General features: G+C 43.0%; 1 pseudogene; it reads right to left on the bottom strand.

The window, feature by feature from the left end:
- Positions 1-2,018: 2,018 nt before the first annotated feature.
- Positions 2,019-2,467, bottom strand: LOC110285077 (annotated as a pseudogene).
- Between the last annotated feature and the right edge of the window lie 20,664 nt (positions 2,468-23,131).

The following is a 23,131-nucleotide window of genomic DNA, read 5'->3' as shown; positions in this document are numbered from 1 at the left end:
GGGCTTTTGGCGGTATAAAACTGCACATTCCTATGTGTAAGCTGTCTGTTTAGATGCTTATCTTTTAATATTAAATACATTTCTAGAACTCAGCAACACCTTGGGGATATGAGACTAGAGATTGTGTGTGGCTTGCTGTGCAGCCTGTCACTTCAGCCAGCGCACATACAGCGTAGAAGGCCTGAAGAGTAGGGAGTCCATTAGCAACCTCTTAAGGATTTTACAGGTTTTCTAGTTAATCTTGTGTGTGTGTGTGTGTGTGTGTGTGTAAATGTATGTATAAGTATGTATGTGTGAATGTGTGTGAGTGTGTGAATGTGAGTGTGTGAATGTGTATATGAGTGTGTGAATGTCTGTATAAGTATGTGTGTGTGAATGTGTGAGTATATATGTGTGAATGTGTGTGTGTGAGTGTGTCTTGTGTGGCTGTATGTGTAAATGTGTGTGTGTGTAGGCCACAGTACAACCCTAAGTAGTTGGTTCTCTCTATCTTTATGTAGATTCCAGGAATCAAACTCAGGTTGCCAGATTTGAGCAGTAAGGTCCCTCCTCCTGGAGGAGAATTTCTCCTGTTGATGTAAGCCTCCAAGTTTCAGAGCGTTCATCATCATCATCATCAAAAGGATCAGTAATTGAACCAGAAACAGAATATCCCTAAATTTCAAAAACATACACCAAATCCTTTCATAGCATCAAAAGAAGTACAGACAGTTCATCAGGAAAATGGGCAAAAATAGGAACAGGGCTCTCCCGGAAGAGCCAGAAAGGCCTGGGAGTACATCAGCACCGTTAGCAGCGCTAGCAGACCACATGCAATAGTGCTTCGCACTCAGCCTCCGTAGCTCCCCCAGCCTGAAGCAGGCTTGTGCAGACCTTGTCGCCACTGAGGTAGGGCCACCTGTGGTGCAGCTTTCTGACTTGGCTGGCTTCTTTTTTGTGGGGAGCGGGATGGGCCTTCCCCCTTATAAGCACAGTCTTTTAGTAAACTCACGGGCCTTGATCAGAGAAAAAAATTGTCTTGGCTTCATCATTCTTTTCTCGCAGTCTAAGTCTCTTTCAGCCCCAGCCTGGCTTCCAGAAATGCCCGATTCATGTAGGCCGCGGGCCGGCTTACTACAAGCCTCCCCAAATTTAAATGTGGTGACACTAAGGTTTAAAGAGTATCCTAAGAGTGTGAGTTACTGAGTGTGTGGATTACTAAGAGTGTGAATTAGTATAAAACCTTTGGCAGCTGTTTTGTTATCACTGCTAAAGTAAGTTCACACCTAGAACATAGCAAGCAAGACAACTCCTGAGTTCACAATTCAGGAAGAATAGCCTGCTTGTATTTGATGGCATCACATGCAAGAATATGTATTGCTTCTTCACAGAAGCAAAATCCTGAGATTAACCTAACTGTGTGGCTACAGGGAAGCAGGCAATTCAAGAATGGCATGGTCACATCATAGGTGGCTGTATAAACAACAAATAAATGGACATGTTCAGCAAGACGTCCACATACTGAAATACAACATTCTTATTCTAGAAAATATACATGGATATAATAAAATACTCTTTTTTTCAATAAGCCGCTGAGTATGGGGACAAAGGCCTATAATCTCAGGGCTCGGGAGGCTGTGGCACATGATCATGAATTTGAGGCCACCCTGGGCTGCACAATGAGACCCTGACTCAAGAAGGAAAAGAAAAGAAAACAAAACGAAAGAAGGAAATGAGGGAAACAAGTAATAACTAATAATGAACTCAGGATGGTGGTTTCCTCATGACCGGAGATGGTGGAGACGGGGGACACGTGCTGCTGCCACATGGGACACCTGCTGCCAAACAGGGACACATGCTGCCACACAGGTTACCATTTAGGCTCTACCTTTGGTTTGGTAGCAAGTTCATGCATGTTTACTGTACTACTAAACTATTACACACACACACACACACACACACACACACACACACAGAGGGTGGGGAGAGCCACACATAAATAAAATATAACCCCCCCTTTTTAAAATGTTAGCATTTAATTAACCTCCAGAGTGGGAAGCCACCAGGACACAGGCACCTCCAACACCCTTATTCTTCTCTTCAGCTCTTCTGCTGAAGAATCCAGCCTTCATGATGGCAGATTGCTTAGGGAGCTTTTCCTTCCCCAGAACTTTGTAGTAGCCTGATCGCATAGCATCAATGATGGGAGCAGCTCCAGGCTTGGTTTTTGCTGCATTGACCCGCGCTTCTCGCTGACCAATGTCCACAGTTTACCCAGGCTGACAGTTGGGCAGAAGCTCTGGTTCCTCTTCAAGTGGTAATGCCTCACACCAACTTCCCCAAAGTAACAATAAAATTTGTGAAAGTTGATCCTGTGGCGAGGCACACCTCCAGCATTCCTGCGGCCTCCTGAGTGCTTGTGGTGCTTACAGACGCAGCTGTGGCCATGGCTGCGGAGTTTCCGGGTCTTCCGCAGTCTGGATGGCATGGCGGTGGCAGAAAGGAAAGAGGGAGCAATTAATCCCCCTTTTAAAAAAAGGGGAAGGGCTGTCCAAATAAATAGCCACCCAGTATAATGTTCCAGCATAGGAGGTCCACAGGAGAGGAGCCAGCATTTACACAGAGCTCAGTGCTCAACAGTGTCTAGTCTCTGCTCGCTCCCAATACTCTTGATGCTTGTCTTAGGCTAAATAGCCTCTAGTATGTCATACTCTACATTGAATTCATAATACAACCATTAATGGTCCTGATTCCAACAGTACCCCCAACAGAACTTTTGTTTTCCAGCTTGAACATTGATTCCTTTGCTCGATTTACTTAAATTGCTAAAACTCTAAAGCATTAGAAACTGGAGTGAAATCAGAAAGATAACACTAACAGTTAGAGGAAGTTGCTAAGAGACCAGAGAAGTCATTTGACCATCACACTTCTCTAGAAAATGCTAGAAGCTAGATGGGAGACCTGAAGCACCAATCCACAATGTACTGGCTTGGTATCCACAACACTCTGGGATTTGTACAAAGCACATGAACCCTGAAGGTAGAAATATGAAGGAACAAAGAGTTCCAATGCCTTCCCTGAAGCCACACACCCAAGGACATGCTGGGACCAGGGTCTGCACAGAGCTCTGGAGATGCTAAACACAGCCCAAGACTCTTCCCTGGCTGAGGCACTCTGCAGCTCCATCAAAGAGGTCTGTCTCTGAGTTGGATGGAAAGTGGGGCAGCAGTAGTTACAGGAGCAATTACACTGTTCTCCAAGTACCTGCCACCGCCAGATGTGCACAGAGGCCCAGCTCAGAAAGGAGTCCTGCCAAGCAGCAGTTTCCATGTTCATATCAGGCACAGAAATGCTGGCAAGGGGAACATCTAACCACACTTATCCATCAACAGCCCTATCACATGCCATGCACGCACACTGCCCGGGCTCCACTCCAATTCTTCATTCTCTAAGACTCTAGAAGCTACAGTGTCTCCAGTGTTCAAACCTAAGCCAGCCATAAGTGGAGAATATTCTGCAGTGAGACAATTCCAAACCTAAGGCTGCCTCTTTGCAAAGATCCTTTTCCCTTTGAGAGGCACTGGAGCACACAGGAGTGGTTAGAATTGTTAAAGCAAGCACTTGGTCATTTTCTTGAACGTTTGCACAGTATGGAGTGAGGGGTGACTTCACAGCACACGGAGTATGTGGTACAGTGGCTCCGCACGATTCACTCGCAGCTGTGCCAGGCTCCTGGATATAGAGATCTGAATGACAGAAAACAAGGGACTCACTGTTGGTTCTAAGTATTTAAGGAAAACTTAGAAAAAATAAGCAAGTGTATGCAAATACATGATTCAAAAGCTGTGTGCATGTAGTCCAAATTCCAGATGGGTTGGGGGTTTGGCTCTTTCTGGGTCATTTCAGAGGTCTATATTTTGGAGTAGAATAGATGTGTCAGTGATCTTTCTTGTAGCTATGACAAAACACCAGAGAAAATAATCTATACAAGGAAAAGTTGTGACTCACCATTTTGAGGGTCTCAGTCCATGCCTACCTGGTCCCAACTCTCTAGCCTGAGACAAAGCAGAGAGAAACTTGTGGTAGAAAGCAAAACTGTTTGCCTCTGGGCTACCAGGAAGTCAAGAGGTGCGGCACAGAGAGAGGAATGGCTGGGAACGAGACGAATCCTTACAATGGTGAATGTGACTGATAACTTGACAGGTTCTATGTCTCCTAGGCAACAAGCCTTTGGATGTATCTGTGATGGAGTTGTAGACTGTAATTAGGGTGGTGTTTGTAGCTCGCACGGACTGTCATCTGTGCTAGAGTGGGCCTTCAGTGACACAGCTGCCCTTGAGTTGGCTCTGATTACGTAAGTGACCCCTCACCCATACTCAGACCTCCAGCAAACTCACAGCTCATTACCGTGAACTTTAGGGATATGACTGCTTTGGTGTGTCCTCAGTTCCTGTCTGAGATGAATAGACACTTGTGTCTGGTCTCCTCGGGAAATCAGATAACAGCATACTCTAATGTGAATAGCACGGTTACATGAGCCAGGCAGGGTCTTAGACTGGATAAAAAGGAGAAAGCAAACTGAAGGCCAGCATTCATCTCTTTCTGCTTCCTGACTGACACACAGTGACAAGACACCTCATGTTTACCACCGTACTTTCTCCACCATGATATCATACCCTCAAAATGTAAAGCAAAAATAAACCCTCCCTCCATCGGTCCTTCCCTCTAGGGAAGGACCTAGAGGGAAGGTTTGTTCGTTTGGTCAGATACTTTGTAACAGCAACAAGAAAAGCAACTAGTACAATCAGTCCGTAAGAACGCAACACTAAGAACCTCTCCATCAATGGATCCTACACCAGGAGCATCACCTCTGACTAGCCCACCATGATCTGCCCATTTCCCTAGGACCCATCCCCTGGCAGCAAGCCATACCTTCAGAGGGATTTTAGATCCAAACCAAAGCAGGGGGAGGTTCACATCCTGACCCCTATAGTACTGTGGTGCAGTGATGGAATTACTTAGCCCCTGTAGGCTTTGCTTCCCTTGCATTTGAGTGTGTTAGTCCTGCCAGTTTTGTGCTGTGCTTCTCAGGCTTAGATGTGATGCTATACATGAAGCACCCTGCTCAGGCACATGAGCATACCGCCACTGGAACCAATTGAGTGCTTATTGAAAATGCAGGCCCAAGCATCCTGCATGGGCCTTTTACAGAATCAACATCTCTGGTGAAAGCCAAAATCAGAATTGTTTAAATGATGTTTAAATGATTTAAATAAAAAATAACCTCCAGTTATTTTTCTGCTTATGAGTCTGAAAAGTACAGAGGTAACATGACAGATGCACAGGTACCAGAGAGACATCTGGTGGCCATGGTCACAGAGCCACTGCATTGGTAACAATAAGGAAGCATCTACAAGCCAGGTGGACACCTCGCACTTTATACGGACATAGTTTGCATTCCTAGATATATCTGGAAAGTAGAGACAATCCCTGGGGAGTCAAAACACAAAGAAAAGGAACAGTCTGTCCAAGTCGAGGAGCCAAGTGAGGGACCCGGGAAGGGTTGATTCAGACTGGGCACTGAAGGAGAGGAAAGAGAAGATGACAGGATACAAGGTACCTGGGGTTGATACCTCAATCTGTACGTGGGCAGCCTTGGATGCCTATGCTCGTCTTCCCTCTCGGTCTCCTTGGAGTTACTGCTGCACACCCTCCCTGCTTCCCCATGTTCTTTCTCTTCTCAGTGCATGAACTCATTAACTCATTAACTTGCTTTTGGTCCCTGTGGCTGTGCTGAGACCTCTATGCCTGCCTTCCCTCCTATAGCTACAGAGAGGCCATCTGTGTTCCATGGGCCCACATCCTGTCTCTATGGCCTGTTCAAAACCTTTACATAAACAACTGTACCTCCCTCAACCCTCTCTCCAACAGTAACCCACTTGCTACTTCTTCAGTGACCTAGAACCTTTCGCTGCTTCGGGGCCTTTATACATGCTATTCTGTCTCCAAGGAACACACTGCACACAACTTCAGACTCTTTCCAGGGAGAGTTCCCCTAACAAGAAATAGGTATGTTGTACTCTCTTACCTGTTTGTGTCCTATGCAATCACTAACCATTTAGATGTCTAAGAATTATGATAATTCTAAGATTGTAAATGCCCTGAGGTCAGGGACCTCAGAACTTTGTTCACAATCATAAACCTAGAGTTGGGTACCTGGCACAAGGCAAGTGTTCACTATTCATTGACATAATTAATAAGCTAAGTGGAACGCACTATTCAGTTACATGTTATTTTGTAGTTCAGTGATAGTTTCCGTTTGGGAAGAACTGGATCTTACAGATGTCCTGTCTCGAAGGTCACCAATTAGAGTGTACAGCCTAACTACTCTAAACCTGCTTTCTGGGCCACTCACCGTGCAAACCTTCCTGTTTCACCTCTTGGGCCTCCCAGAACAACTCTCCTCTCCTCTCTTCTCCACTGGCTGCTCTCACACTCACCCCAGATCTCCCTGGTCCCAAGACCTCTCAGATGCTAACTTTCTGTGGTGGTATAAATGGCCCCATAGGCTCATAAAGAGTACCATCACTAGGAGGTGTGACCTTGTTAGGGGACTTTGAGATTTCAGATATTCAAGCCAGACCCAGAGTCTCATTCCCTTCCTGCTACCTGGGGATCCAGATGAAGAACTCTCAGCTCCTCTAGCACTGTGCCTGCCTGCCTGCTGTAATGCTCCCACCATGATGATTGATAATAGACTGAACCTCTGAGCTCTAAGCCAGCCCCAATTAAATGTTTTTCTTCTTAAGAGCTGCCATGGTTATAGTGTCTCTTCACAGTAATGGAAGCCCAAACTAAAACATCTTTCTCACTTATTAAGGCCAAATCAGAAAGGAAAGAAAAAGCAAAGTAAAGCAAACAAACAAAAACATAGTCATTTCCTGGTTACAACATATTTTTTCTCTATAGTTCTTTTTTCATTCAAAAAGGTTTTCCTGGGCCTGTGCACTTGCTGCCCCAAACCTGGGTCCCTCTTTGTTATCACTCGGCTGGAAGCCCCGACAGGAGGTGGTGGGTCTGCCTAGTGGACTCATTGGAACATCAGCCATTGGCCTGCTATGAGCCTGGCACCATCCGTGGGGACAGTCAGACTTCTCCCTGTTCTATCTGCAGTTTCTTCTTTAATCTTATAAAATGCTCTTTTCTGACTTAAGTTCCCATTGTCTTCGGTCCCTCAATGCTCCCATTCATCCTGCTTCAGGCTCATCATTAATTAAATTCTTTCAAAGACCAGGAAGAATGGAAATGCACACAATGCCAGGATGGGGTGTTGGGAAATCTTGGAGCGCTTATGCAAGTCTCGCTCAGGATAATGTTCAGCTACATCCCATCTGGGGCCGAGTTCCTAGGAAATGTCGGTTGTTACTCTACCTAGAACTTACTTTCTCCCCACACCTGATTCCCCTTTGTGCCCTGGGTTTCTGCCTTGGCCTTTCCATGACTCCTCAGCCCTCGTCCAGCTCAGCAATGACCTATGTTCATTCTGTTTTCTCGCTGGTCACCACCTCCCCAGAGTACATTAGTTCAGGGGCCATGCCTGCCTTCTCCTGTTATGGCCATCCCACAAATCTGTCTCTCAAAAGGTGTCAGTAAATATTTATTAAATACAAAAGCAAATGAATAGTGCACATAAGTGCATCCACAAACATCACGCCAGATAGCATAGATCTTTATAGAACAGGAGTAAAGAATGGAATCACCAAAAAAGACACCATCAGCTCCTATGTGGATAGGTGTCACCATGGTCTGCCAGGGCAATGGAGGCGACAACTATGACTATTTCTATTCCACAGCCATGTGGGCAAGAGGCTGGAACAAAAAAGGGGGTTCTGGTGCCTGCAATTCCACTGCTCCTCCATGGAATAGCACCAGGCAAAGGTCAAATGCCAGAAGGAGTTGCCCTACTGGCAAAGATGTCCCAAAAGGCTTTTTATGAACTTCTTGTGGCCCACAAGGGAAGCAGAAGAAAGTGGGAACAGAAAACTAAGACGTCAACTTGGCAAAAACAACAGCAACAACAACAAAACCTAAGGAGTGGGGGGCTCACCTCAAACAATTGTCAACTAAATTGGGTCCCAACATCACAGCCAGAGCGTGAGATCTGAGAAGAACTCATCCTACAATGCTCTCAGCCTCTAGACCAATGAAAAACCAAATCCCATTGTTTCAGGTTCGGGTCTGGACTCCTCTTGGCAGCCTCAGCAAACTGATTTACTCCTGCACAAAGGAAGTCTTGATAGAGGTATGTGTGAGGTGCCTCAGCCAAACAAACTCCTAACAGAGCGCCCGGGCTGGTGCACAGGTGTTTCTGTGAACTAGTCCAAATAGGCCTGAACCCTTACTCTGTGCCAGTCTGGCGAGCACCTCATCTCTAGGGAAGAGTCCTAGACTTCCTACTATCTATTCAGCCACAATCTCTCCTCACTCTGTTTAACAACCACATCTGCAGTAATCTGATTATAAACATCTTTTTCTACCCCCAGAGCCTCATACAGAACCCGTTCCCATCTTCTCCTCTCCCTTAAAGACAGAGCCCTTGCATCCCAGTCCAAAAAAACCCAAAAGCGCTCACAGGCTCACTTAGAACAGCAATGGATGTTCTCCCTCTAGAAGTGAGAAGCCCATAATCAAGATGTCTACAGAGCTGTGCCCCTCCTGAAACCTGTTGGGGAAGACTCCTTCTGTGCCTTCTCCAGCTTCCAGTAAGCCTAGCCCTAAACACCCATCTTCAAGCTTAACACACCAAGGCCACACCTTCGACATCACTATCTTCAAGAGAGAAGGTGTGAGAATCCAGAAGGTCACGTCTGATGGGGTTCCCTCATGGGAGAAGAGTGTGGGGAGGTCATAAGACCCTCATCTCAGATTCCTGCTACTCCTTTCTGCATGTGGCCTCAGGGCATGACATCAGCAGGTGTGAAGCACACAGAGGTGGAACTATTTGAGGAGTCCATCTCTGCAGCTGTGAGGAAGTCATCACCTCGGCTGGGGTGAGACTCTTCAGTGGGTGTTTGCGTAGGGGCTGCCACCTGAGCTCTCTAAGCAGATCCAGTAAACTCACTAGCTCATCAAACTAGACTAGGGTGGAATCATTTGGTCTGTCATTTGTGCCCTCCAGGGAAGTTCATGAAACATCTGCCTTCCAAAAGAAACACAGCTTGTTGAAACTTGGTGTTGTTCTGGCAGGAAACTTCTAGACTGGCATTGCCCTTTGAACATTGCACTTAAGACAAGCTGCCACAAGAAAGACCGGGAGCAGGAAGAAACAGTCCCGCCCTCAGGAAACTCGGGGGCTAACATGGAAGGAGAATTGAATAGACACAGCTCCAAGGTGATGTGGAGTCAGCTGGCTGGGGCGAAGCTCAGCTGGTGCCCTGAAGAAATTATGGTTACCTGCACAATGGAGCACAGTAGCCTGGCACAGTGGGGAGCACGCAGACACTTCACCCGTAGTTACTGGGGTTTGGACCTTGGCTTTACTGCATGCTTGCGGTGTAGTCTTAGACATGTGACCTAGATTCTCTGTCTTCCAGAATCCTTTTTAGTAAAATGAGCATGTCCAGCAAAGCTCCTTCATAAATTTTGGTAAATGGCTGTGGTGATTAAGTAGTCAACATAGAGATAAGTGGAATAGCTCAGTAGATAAAGGTGCTAACTGTACAAACCTGGCAGCCTAAGTTCCACCCCAGAATTCATATAAAGGTGGAAGGAGAGAACTCTGTTCTGCAGTATTACATTAGGAGTGTGTGTGTGTGTGTGTGTGTGTGTGTGTGTGTGTGTTTTGCTGGCTTGCATACACAGTTAAATGCTTACCACACATTCTCAGTGGCACACACACACACACACACTTTTTAAAAGCAAGAAGTCAACATATATGAGGTGCATTCAGTCGGTGCCGAGTATCATTCAATACCACATTGGAGTGCGTTACATTACAGTCTTGCATTAAGCAGACCCTGACTATCAGCCTATGCCTCCCCATCTGCCCTTTACCTGGTGTCATCCTATAAACTTTGTAAAATGATAGCATCAGAGAACAGAACCAGCTTCCTCCTCACTTCGCATGGTGAACAGAGTCACTGAAACCCGTGTCTCTCTAACTAGCATCTATTCAATACTTCCACATGTGTTTTCTGACCATGTGAACCTCACTGAGAGATTATACTGCTTACAAGGATGAAAACTAGGACACTTGGGACTCAATGAGCTGGCTTCCCCGAGGCAGTTTCCACCCTGTTGGCAAGAGAATTCTTATTCTAATCAGTGCCCTGGAAGCTCTTTCTTGCAAAGCAGGCAAAGGCGGCTGTCTGCAGATGCAGCCCTACCCAAGTGCATTCTGGCTCTCCACAGTCTTTTGCGCACACACCGTAACTACAGGCAGGCCTTTGCATTTAGACACTGGTTTAAACTACTCAAGGACCATTTAATAAACCCTTTTCTCAGTGGGCAAATGGACCCAGAAATGCCTAAATAACAACCAGAAATAATTCGGGATCTGATAAAATACTGTCACATAAATTAGCTTTAAAAATTAATCCCCCAAATGTCATTTTATCTTATGCAAAATACATCCTTTAGATTTTAGATACAAATTGTATCTGAACTCGTCATTAACTCCACTTGGTGGAAGACAATAACTCACTCCCACAATTAGTCTTGTTATCTCCAGAATGAAAATACATACATGTACATGCATGCAAGCCTACAAAGCACATACAGACACACACAGACACACACACACAGTAATATAAAGTAAAAGAATTTTACATAAAACTTTTACATGACTACTATGACAAATAAGCTTACTGTCTGGAAGTCTTACCTAGGGCCAGTCTCTGCACTTCATGAGACACCTCAACATCTTTAAACATTAATTAAAAAAAAAAGTCAGCCTAGAGCTGGGAAGCTGTCTCCTCAGCTCAGAGAGTTTACGACTTACACAGGAAGGAGAAAAACATGCATCTGTTTGTGAAGACTCCCAGAGAGTTTATAAAAAGAACCACAGCAAGGTCATGGGACGTAAAACCAATAATCAGACATCAGCTGCATCGCTAATGCGGATGTGCAATCAGACATCGGCTGCATCGCTAATGCGGCTGTGCCTTGTTCAGAGAAGAGCAGCTGCTACATTTACCCCAGCCCTGGGCACCGAAAGGGCCTGGAAGCAAGGGCACATCAGGACTGACAAGGACAAAACACCAGCCCTTGGTTCCCAAACGTCCCACTCAGTACAACCTTGAAGAATCAGTTGATTCCAGGGCCACCCTCCCTGAAGAATGTGATACCAGAGAGTAATATAGGGAGTCATCCAAAATGAGGAAGTGGGGGGCTCCTGGGATCTGCTCCTGCCCCCACTGAATTAATAAGCAATCAATTGCTAAAGTCAGCTTTTTCAGAACTCAGACCTGTTCAAAACCCCACAGCAACCTGTGCATAACTGGAATTTGAAGCTAAGTTATTTATATGATGCATCCTAAAAGATTGTAATAGATACATTTTGTAGAATTTAAATTGCACTTCACTAAAACTGTGGGGAAAGACTCATGTTTCAAAAATTGGAAAAAGATATGTCGTTTTTCATATGTGGAGTAGAGACACAACACAGTGAGCCAACTTCATGCTTCAGTTTTTCAAAACCTACTTTTAATATAGGTTCTTAAATGCTTTAACCTCCCGTCTAGCCCACCACCCACCAGAGGTAGTGGAAAGGAAATGTTATTAGGCAGTGGACTTGTTTAGAAATTGTGCTTTAGAGCAAATCCCATCTGTGTTGTCAGGACATCGCAGTTCAGTTCACAGAAGTCAGCAGGGGTAGCTTGATCACTCACAAACTCTTCACGAATACAGCAGCAGTCTAGGTCAGTAGTGTCGGGATAGCAAACAGTGGCACAACCTAGCAGAGCCAGGCAGGCCTCAGCTGAATCGACAGGAGTCAGCAGGGAACCAGGAGAACTTCTCTGCTGTGCCTCTCAACGACGAAGTGAAGATCAGCAAAGACATGAGACCAAGAAGCCTCGAAAGCTAGCTATGCAGCAAGCCTCCATCCCTGCCCATCAAGTCCTGCCACGGCACTCTAGTCAAGTCAGTTTGTCAGGCAGGGATGCCTAAAAGCTGCTCATGAGGCAAAAAGAGTTTCAAGGAAGCTCTCCTCCTGGAGTCTGGTATTTTCTTAATTCTCCATTCCCGCGTTAGTCTAGTGTATGGATCCACATGCTCTCTTTCAGTATCATCCTATTATAAGTGTCTTTTAAGATTGAATTCTGACATAGCTAAAGCCTTCCGCCAGTGTTCCAACAGTCCTAGAACGTCCTTGAACCAGACAGTGACATTCAGAATAGCCTCTGGTATTACACTATCAATAAAAGCCAAGTCGCTCCCATGTACAGGAATTTACAATGGTTTAGGAAGTAGATCGGGCTGTGGTTTTATAAAGATTTGTTTATTTATTTATTTATTTATTTATTTATTATATGTAAGTACACTGTAGCTGTCTTCAGACACACCAGAAGAGGGCGCCAGATCTCGTTACAGATGGTTGTGAGCCACCATGTGGTTGCTGGGATTTGAACTCTGGACCTTCGGAAGAGCAGTCGGGTGCTCTTACCCACTGAGCCATCTCACCAGCCCCCGGGCTGTGGTTTTAGAGTATTGCATTATTCATGAGATGGTTAGCTAGAACGGAACTCCCTAGTTAGAACCATGACTTGGGTGTGAAAGCCCTTGCCCTAGGAGTGAAAAGTTCTCACACCTGGCTTCTAAGACTATAGCTGACCTTAGATAGGGCTGACTTTGTCTCAGTTATTTTATTGCCCAGTTCCTGTCAGTCTTTGCGTTTCCATTCTTCTGTTCTGTGTAAGAGTCATTAAGCATCGGTTACCTCATTTGTACCTTGCGGCTATGTCACCCAACTTCNTTATTGTCTTCTGTATAAAAAGTCTGGTGCTCGATTCGAAAATTACATTCAGATTCTACACACAACCTCTCCTGTGTGCATGTTTGTCATTCATCCACGCTTTGCCCACCTGCGACTAGAGACCCGTTCTCCAAACATCAAGTGTCCTCCACAGGCCTTGCCTCAGCAAAACATCACATGAGTCGATCTTAGCAAAACTTCCAGGGAGTGCGTATCAGCTGACATCACTGCCAATCAGCCCAAATCCACAGAAGAGCCAAGAAACCTCCAGAACACCAACACACCTTTTTTTGGTACGTTTTTCTCTATGGAGTCATGACAAATGGAGCTCAGATACTCTATGTAAGGTGAACCAATACATGCTTGTCATTAGCAAAGAATCCTTTGCCACGGGTCCTTTCACATGCTTGCTTTAGCGAAACATCCCTTCACCTATGTCTGCGTCAGCGAAAAGTTCCTTCATGTGTCTTCTTTAGTGAAACATCCTCTCACCGGTGACTGCTTCAAGAAAACACTCCTTCACATGTTTGTCTCAGCAAAACATCATCTGACACAAGTGACTTTCCAAAGAAACCATAAGCTTCACTTCAGCCCACATTCTGAAACAGTTTGAGAGACACCACCGTCCAAGTGAGGGGCTGCAATGAACAGTATCTTTGGGCCTCTCCTCCATGGCTGTAGGTTCCTTTCTCTCAGATCAGCTGATCCTGACTCTCAATGGTAACAGTAATTCAGAGCAAGAAGGCAATGTGATCATTCAAGAACTGGACGTTTGTAGCTTAGGCAACCCCAAAGGCGCATTAGCTCCTTGAGATTTGCCTAGGAACAAGCTGAAATGGCTGCTGGGATGTTGTGGGAGCATGCATCTTCACTGGTCTGTGGAGTCGACTCACCAACTTCTCTGTCCTCTCCCTCTGTGTGCTTGGACATGGGCTTTCATTGCTGAAACTTGATGAGGTCTACATGGGAAGATAATAAGAACATTCTTCCAGAGCACAGGGGTTCAATTAATAGTGCCCCCATGGTGGCTCACAATCATCTGTAACTCCAAGTCCAGAGAATCTGATGCTCACTTCTGACCTCTGTGGGCACCAGGCATATATGTGATACACAAACATGTATGCAGGCAAAACACTCATAAATATAAAATAAATTAAAGCTATTAATCACTTGTCTGAATTGTCAAAATAATTTTATCATTAATAATTGTTGCAAGAAGGACATAGTAAATGTCTTAAGCTTCCCAGCCCTCACTCAAGGATTTTATGTGAATGAAAGAAAGGAAAGGCCCTGTTAACAAATGACTCTCTTTCACAATAGATCTATAAACAGAACCTTGGTGTGACTCAGTTTCCTGTTTATGGCCATTGGCACCAAGTTATACACACAGTTGAAACTCGGTTGTGATTTATAGCAAATAGCAAGCACTGCCACACTTAGCCATGCCTGTGTGTGCATGCATGTGTCATTTCATCCAAGTCAAACACAAGCTCTCTACAGGAGCCACAGTGGGGTATGGGGATGGAGAGAGGGCATGTGGGCCTGATACTGTACAAATTCAGGATCTCTGGTGCATATGCACTTCATCCCTGACAATTGTAGTGTTTATGCCAAGTAGCCTAAACTCTTAGGTCACATTTTCTTTTGCTTCTTATAAAGAGTTTTTAAAATTATTTTAAATCATGTGTAGGATGTATGGCTGCATGTATATGCACAGGAGTGCAGGTGTCCACAGTGGCTAGGAGCATCACCCACCTGAAACTGGTGTGAACCCAGGTCCTCTGGAAAAACATCAAGTGTGCTTAAACGCTGAGCTATCTCAGCCCCTGGACTGGAGGCTGTATTTTCAATATAGACCTCCAATTCCAATTTTATCATTGCTGTTGTCCAATATGTAACATCCCCACATTCCACAGGTAAGGGAACATGCAAAGCCAATACACCTGTCAGGTTAACTACTGGACATCATTTAACTCTGTCCCCATCAAACGGTCAGTGGCTTCTAAGTTCTTGTTGTACTGTAAGCTTTGGGATAAAGCATGGTTGGGACCCTTGGATCAAAGAAATCTCTCAAAACAAGAATTCAGAAATCTGAGTAACAGCAAGAATCTGCTTAATGGGATCTTTAGGGCCAAGAACAGCACAGTGAATAACATTCTCACACAAGCACTACTCAGAATCGTAAATCAGCCTGCCTGTTGACCAGGACTACTATTAAAATGCCAGCCCTGCTGTTATAGATGCACTACCAAAAATAAGCCATGGAACCAGGTTCTATTTTCAGAAATGACCTTTGCTCATTTCTGTAACTTTAATTTTTGCAGATCCTTTTGGAGTGAAATTTTAAATTTTGGCTGGCTTCACAAATTTATTTTTAGAAAGTTCATGGAACCAGAGTTGCTTTGGTTAACCCTTTACTTCCAGTCTCCAGCTGTGCATAAGCAGGGGTAAGTCCAGCATCACTCAGATACCAACAATGGGTTAACCATAATCTCTGTCCTCCTCCACCCTGTGCAGCTACCTCTCATGATTCCTGTCCACACTGGGTGAATGTGACCAGTAGTCTAACCTCTAGAGCTCAGCTTTTCCTTCCTCCTCCAAACATGCTTCTTTCCTATCAGCAAGTAATCTACTTTCCGAGTCCCTCAAGTGTTGGGGTGGAGAGAGCAACTTTAGTTCCTTTTTCTTTGTGGAGGAAAATGCCAAACAAGGCTTATCACCAAACTGGGAAGTCTTTACAAAGTTATGCCCTGATCTATGGCCACAGTGTGTTAAGTGAACCTGAGAAGCCACTTCCTACTCTGTCTGGGAGTGATAGCCCATGTACACTGGCCTGTCTTAAAACCCAATGAAACCAAAAAAGGTGACTTATCTGGGCAGCCAGACATCAGGGCCAACCAACCCATCACTAACACTGCCTCTTGGGGAGCATTTGGTGGCTCTCTGTGGGCAAATCTGGGGAGAGTCACAGTTAAGGATCTCTGTGGTTAATTTTTCACTCCATATCTTCTCTACCAATAACTAGAATGATTTTCTCCAATGCTGGTGTGGCAAGCAATCTAGTGCACTCAAGAATTAAATATTCAAGCTACAGTTGATAGTTATTTTAATTTAAAGTGAAAAACTCAGTTTTGTTGATCTTAAATATACAGATTGTCACAGAGGCCTTCACCCAATCCCCAAGTCAGATGATCACTTCCTTTTAAAGGTTTTGAGTGTCTGAGAGAAAAGGTAGGTCACCAGCCTAGGGTGCGACCATGACACATAACCTGGCCAAATGAAGTATGAATTCTCTTCCCTTAAAGAGCAGAAAAGATGCAAGCCCAGATTGGACTGAGAAGTGAACATGAACCTATGTCTCTTGCTGAAACAGGGCTCACAGTTATCTCATTCTGAGGCATTAAAAGGCTAGGAGCAAAGATGGAAGACCCAAAGCAGCAGGCAGCACTTTCCCATTATTTCATGAAAACTAGTGACTGAAGGACACACTGAAGGGTAAACAGAGGGACACTGAGAGACCCAGAGACTGCTTATGGGATAGAGGGTGAGAGACACAGCTGTGCAGAGCTCAGTGGCCTGACTACCTGGTGGTGGTGGAGGAGGGAGAACAGGGACAGAAAGAGAGCAAAGAAAGGCAGCCCGGAAAACCCATATAGAAACAGACACTAAAGGAAATATATAGCTGATTTAGAGATTGTATAATGGCCCTTGAGAACCCCTCTGCTTGTCTCAGTGTAAAAGTGAGATGCAGTAACAGGAGCCATTTTTAAGCTGTTATTTCAGGAAATGTTAGCTCCTGTGATGATTAGATATCAAGTGTTAACTTGATATAACCTGGAATCATCTGGGAAGACAGTCTCAATGAGGAATGTCTAGATCAAGTTGGCCTATAGGCATGTCTGTGAGAGTTATCTTGATTGTGGTAACTGAGGTCGGAAGACCTAGCCCACTATGAGCAGCACTATTCCCTAGCACCATCCTTGATTGTATAAGAGTGAAGAAGGTGAGCTGAGAAGGAAGCATGCATGCGTTCGTTCTTTCTCTGCTCTGGACTCTAGAATGTGACTAGCTGCTTCAAATTCCTGCCTGACTTCCCTGAAATGATGAACTGTAATCTAATAAGAATTAGGAAAAAATCAAATAGCATAAAAACAACAAAATGAGAGAAATTAGCATTCACATTTCCATCCTAACTCTGATTATAAATTTAATTATCAAATTAAAAGGCATAGACCTCTGAGTGGATTAACAAAAATGATCCAACTATTTTCTTTTAAAAATTATAAAACTTATTTGTAAATGTAGAGAAAGTGCACATATGAAGGTTGGAGGTCAACTAGTGAGAATTCTGTTATTATATTATGATGTACCAGGGATCAAACTCAGGGTGCCAGTCTTGACAGCAACTGCTTTTAGCACTGACCCATTGAATTAATCCAAGGTCCAACTCTCTGCTGCCTGCAGAAACACAGCAGCAAAGATATGCACAAACAGATTAAAGGGATACGAAATGATATCCAAGCAAACAGTGTGCAGAAGCAAGCAACTGCCACTGTACAGTCAAGTCTAACAAAGCAGACATCACACAATGATAGAAGAAACAAGGTCACTACCTACATCAGAAAGTCATGATCGTTATAAATATATAGGCACCAAGTGTTGGTGTATCCAACTCAGAAAACAAACATCACTAGACACAATAGACACAGCCATAGTGATAATGGCTGGGAGCCACCAAGTGGGTTCTGGGAACCAAACCCAGGTCCTCTGGAAGAACTATAAGTGTGTAACAGCTAGGCCATCTCTCTAACCCCCAAGAAGAATTTTTTTAAAAAAACAGAAACATATCAAATATAAATAGACCAATTCAATAATAAGTCTCTCAACAAAGAAAAGGTGAGGAACAAGGATATTCACTAATCTTCAATAATATCAATAATCTTCATTCTACCCCATAAAATAGGAATGGAAAGCATTCTTCTAGTGTCAGCTATGGAGCCACTATCACTCTGATACCTAAGTCAAATAAGGATGGCAGTTGACAAAAGAAAACTGTTGACCAATGCTCTTGATGAACATTAATGCACAAAAGAGTTCAACAAAATATTTGCAGACTAAATCCAACACTTACAAAATCATGCACCATGATAATGTTGGTTGCATTCTAGGGATGCAAGGATGGTTCAACAAACATAAAGTGGTAAATAAAACACAGCCCCAAATAGAATTAGCAACAATGCACATAATCATCTGGACAAATGCATGAAATCACCTGGCAAAAATCAACTGCTCTTCATGATGAAAGGTCTGAAGGAAGCACACAGAAACAGTATGGCTTAACATAATAAATGCTATATAACATTACCTTGAAGCCAACATCATACCCCAGGGGGGGAACTCAAATCATTTTGTCTAAAATCAGGACCAAAACAAGGATGTCCACTGTTAATGCTTGTATTCAATGAAGTGTTTAATAAACATACAAACAAATAAATAAAATGATCTATAATGAGAAAGGAAGATGTCAAATTATTTATATTTGCAAATGGTACGATCCTATACTTAGAAGAGTCTACCAAAAACCTTCTAGACCTGACAAATTTAGCAAAGCAACAATATAAAAAAACTCAAGATTTAAAATTCAGTAGCTTTTCTATATCAATAATTAATATACTGAGAAATAAATAATGAAAATAATCTCATTCACAAAAGCCTACAAGGCCCCTTCGGATAACCATAACCAGAGAGGTGAGAGACCTTTCCAATGAAAACTGTGCAACTCTGAAGAAAGAAACCAAAGAAGACACCAGTAGATGGACAGAACACTCATGCTAGTGGGTGAGCAGAACAAATACTATTTCTATGCTACCAAAAACCATCTAGTAAGTTAATGTGATCCCTATCAGAATCCCAATGACATCTTTTTACAGAACTAGAAATAATTATATATGAAAGCGCGCACGCGCACACACACACACACACACACACACCTGAATAGCAATAGCAATCCTAATTTAAAAAAAAAAAAGCAATGTTAGAGATATCACAACACCATACCTCAGATTATACTAGCACATAAGATGCACATAAGATGCAGGGATGAGCCATGATGTTCTAAATGTGACCCAATGGGCCAGACAGTAAGAGCAAGCATGATGATGGGATTGTGTACAGTTAAAAAACCTCTACAACATATCGCCCACCAAAACCCCTGCCCTCCTGAATACCACCCCCTTTCCATCCCTTCCATCCCCCCCATCCCTTCCACCCGGTCCTCAATGCTGGGGCAGACCCCAAGCTGGTCTGCTCCCGTGAAGACTCCATATCCTGATCCATCCTAGAGAACCCACTGCACTCAGAGCAGTTGAGGATCAGCTGCACTCAGGGCAGTTGGACAACAGCTTGAATGTTCCACTGAAGACCCAACAGTCTGAAGGCCTCCCAGGAAATCTACTGCAGCTAGGGCAACAGATCAGCAGCTTCTCTACCCCTGTGAAGAGCCCTCAGTTGGAAGGCCCCATAGGTAGTCTGATAGAGCCAGGGCTACAGGCCTACCGGGAGACCTGAAGCAACCCAGGAACAAAAGAGGCAAACTCCATACAGTCACCCAGACCAACAAACACCAGTGATATCCAGATGGTGAAAGGCAAGCACAAGACCATAAGCAACAAAAGCCAAAATACGTCAGAACCCAGTTCTCCCACCACAGCAAGCCCTGAACACACCAACACACCTGAAAATCAGAAAGCTGATCTAAAATCCTATCTCATGAAGATAATAGAGTCCTAAAATCTAAAATCCTATCTCATGAAGATAATAGAGAAGGTAATAGGAGGATATCAATAACTCGCTGAAAGAATTATAGGAAAACACAAACAGGTGAAGGAATTGAATAAAGTAATCCAAGACCTAAAGGTGGAAGTAGAAACAATAAAGAAAACACAAATGGAGGCAAACCTGGAGATGGAAAACCTAGGAAAGAGGTCAGGAATTACAAATGTAAGTATCACCAACAGAATACAAGAGATAGAAGAGAGAACCTCAGGTGTAGAAGATACCGTAGAAGAGATTGACACAACTGTCAAAGAAAATTCAAAACATAAAAAACTCCTAACCCAAAACATCCAGGAAATTCAGGATACAATGAAAAGACCAAATCTAAGAATAATTGGAATAGAGGAGAACAAAGATTCCCAGCTCAAAGGACCTGAAAATGTCTTAAACAAATTCATAGAAGAAAACTTCCCCAACCTGAAGAAAGAGATGGCCATAAAGGTACAAGAAGCCCAAAGAAACCAAATAAATGGGACCAGAAAAAAAAATCTTCTTGTCACATAATTATCAAAACACTACATTTACAGAGCAAAGAAAGAATATTAAAAGCTGCAAGGGAAAAGGGACAAGTGACATACAAAGGTAGACCTATCAGACTTGCACCAGAATTCTCAACAGAGACTATGAAAGCCAGAAGAGCCTGGTCAGAGGTCATGCAGACCCTAAGAGAACACAAATGCTAGCCCAGGGTACGATATCCAGCAAAACTCTCAATCATTTGGAGAAACCAAAATATTCCAGCACAAAGCCAAATTCAAACAGTATCTATCTACCAACCAAGCCCAGCCCTACAGAGGATTCTGGAAGGAAAACTCCAACACAAAGAAAATACCTGCACTAAAGAAAGGATAAGATATTAAGCAGCTTACAACAAAGTCAAAAGGAAGAGAACCAATAGCACATAAAGTCACCTACAAAAACAAACATATCAGGAACCAACACTCATCTCTCTTTAATATCTCTGAATATTAATGGACTCAACTAACCTATAAAGAAACATAAGCTAACAGATTGGATATGCAAACAAGAGCCAGTATTTTGTTGCATAGAAGAAACACATCTCAATAACAAAGATAGGCACTATCTCAGAGTAAAAGGATGGAAAAAGATCTTCCAAGCAGATGGTCCCAAGAAACAAGCAGCAGTTGCCATCCTAATTGCCAATAAAATAGACTTTTAACCAAAAGTTATCAAGTGTGATGAAGAAGGGCACTTCATATCCATCAAGGGGAAAATCCACCAAGAGAAAGTCTCAATTCTGAACATCTATGCCCCAAATGCAAGAGCACCCAAGTTCATAAAAGAAACTTTACTAAAACTCAAAACACATATTGAACCCCACACAATAATAGTGGGAGATTTCAACACCCCATTCTCACCAATAGCAAAAACTACAGAAAGCCCATATACACATGGAAACTGAACAACTCTTTATTCAGTGATAACTTAGTCAGGGGCGAAATAAAGAAAGAAATTAAAGACTTCCTGGAGGGATGGAGAGATGGCTCAGTGGTTAAGAGCACCGACTGCTCTTCCGAAGGTCCAGAGTTCAAATCCCAGCAACCACATGATGGCTCACAACCATCCATAACAAGATCTGATGCCCTCTTCTGGAGTGTCTGAAGACAGCTACAGTGTGCTTACATATAATAAATAAATAAATAAATAAATAAATAAATAAATAAATAAATAAAATCTTTAAAAAAGAAAAAAGACTTCCTGGAATTTAATGAAAATGTTGGCACATCATACCCAAACTTATGGGACAAAGTAAAAGCAGTGCTAAGAGGAAAGTTCATAGCACTAAGTGCCCTGTAAAGAAACTAGGGAGATCTTACACTAACAACTTAACAGCACACCTGAGCTCTAGAACAAAAGGAAGCTAACTCACCCAAGGAGTAGAAAGCAGAAAATAGTCAAACTCAGGGCCGAAATCAGCCAAATAGAAACAAAGAAAACAATACAAAGAATCAGCAAAACCAAAAGCTGGTTATTTGAGAGAATCAACAAAATAGATAAACCCCTAGCCACACTAACTAAAGAGCCAAGAGGCAGTAATCAAATTAATAAAATCAGAAATGAAAAGGGAGGCAAAAACAACAGAAACAGAGGAAATTCAAAAAATCATCAGATCCTACTATAAAAGTCTATACTCAACAAAATTGGAAAATCTAGATGAAATGGATAGTTTTCTAGGCAGATGCCACATACCAAAGTTAAATCAAGAGCAGCTAAACTATCTAAACAGGCCCATATCACACAAGGAAATAGAAATCATTAAAAACCTCCCAACCAAAAAAGCCCAGGGCCAGATGGTCCAGATGGATTTAGTGTAGAATTCTACCAGACCTTCAAAGAAGACCTAATACCAGTTTTCCTCAAACTATTCCATAAAATAGAAACAGAAGGAACACTACCTAACTCATTCTATGAAGCTACAATTACTCTGCTACCTAATCTACACAAGGATCCAACCAAAAATTAGAACTTCAGACCAATCTCACTTATGAATATCGATATAAAACTCAATAAAATTCTTGCAAACCAAATCCATCAAAACCATCATTCACCATGATCAAGTGGGCTTCATCCCAGGGATGCAAGGTTGGTTTAATATATGGTTTAATATAACCCACTATATAAACAAACTCAAAGAAAAAAATCACATGATCATCTCCTTAGATGCAGAAAAAGCATTTAACAAAATACAACACCCGTTAATGTTAAAAGTATTGGAGAGATCAAAAATTCAAGGCCCATACCTAAACATAATAAAAGTGATTTACTGCAAACCAACAGCCAATATCAAATTAAATGGAGGCATACTTGAAGCAATCCCACTGATATCAGGGACAAGACAAGGATTCCCACTCTCCCCATATCTATTCAATATAGTACTCAAAGTGCTAGCAAGAACAATAAGACAACAAAAAGAGATCAAGGGAATATAAATTGTTAAAGAATAAATAAAGGTATCACTATTTGCAGATGATATGATAGTATACATAACTGACTCCAAAACTTCTACCAGAGAACTTCTCCAGCTGATAAACAACTTCAGCAAAGTGGCCGTGTATAAAATTAACTCAAATAGATAAATAGCCTTCATTTATACAAAGGATAAAGAGGTTGAGAAAGAAATTAGGGAAACAACTATCTTCACAATAGCCACAAACAATATAAAATATCTTGGGATGACTCTAACCAAACAAGTGAAAGACTTGTATGAAAAATAACTCCAAGTCTCTCAAGAAAGAAATAGAAGATCTCAGAAAATGGAGAGATCTCCCATGCTCATGGATTGGCAGAATTAACATAGTAAAAATGGCCATCCACCAAAGGCTA

The sequence above is a fragment of the Mus caroli genome, chromosome 18, assembly GCF_900094665.2.
Source record: "Mus caroli chromosome 18, CAROLI_EIJ_v1.1, whole genome shotgun sequence".
NCBI lineage: Eukaryota > Metazoa > Chordata > Mammalia > Rodentia > Muridae > Mus > Mus caroli.
The sequence above is the reverse complement of the archived record's forward strand: the minus strand, read 5'-3'. Positions and strand labels throughout refer to the sequence as shown.